We start from the raw sequence: 245 nt of genomic DNA, 5'->3' as shown, positions 1-245 counted from the left end.
CCAGTTATTGTTTGAGAAAATGAATTCTACCTATTTCGCAGTCAATGATCCTCCGGTACCTCGCACATAATACAACTAAATCAATAAAATGTAACCAACCATATATAAAATGGGAAACCCAGTAATTACTAATTAACTAATAAACATAATGCTCCTCTTTCTTTCTGTCCCTTTTTTCTTCTTTTCTTTTCTTGCCCCTCTCTTTCATTTCTTGATAAAATTTAGAGGGACATAGGTCATTTCTG

Source organism: Sinohyriopsis cumingii, unplaced genomic scaffold (assembly GCF_028554795.1).
Source record: "Sinohyriopsis cumingii isolate HCF-2022 unplaced genomic scaffold, ASM2855479v2 utg001505l, whole genome shotgun sequence".
Lineage (NCBI taxonomy): Eukaryota > Metazoa > Mollusca > Bivalvia > Unionida > Unionidae > Sinohyriopsis > Sinohyriopsis cumingii.
Note: the sequence above shows the minus strand (reverse complement) of the source record.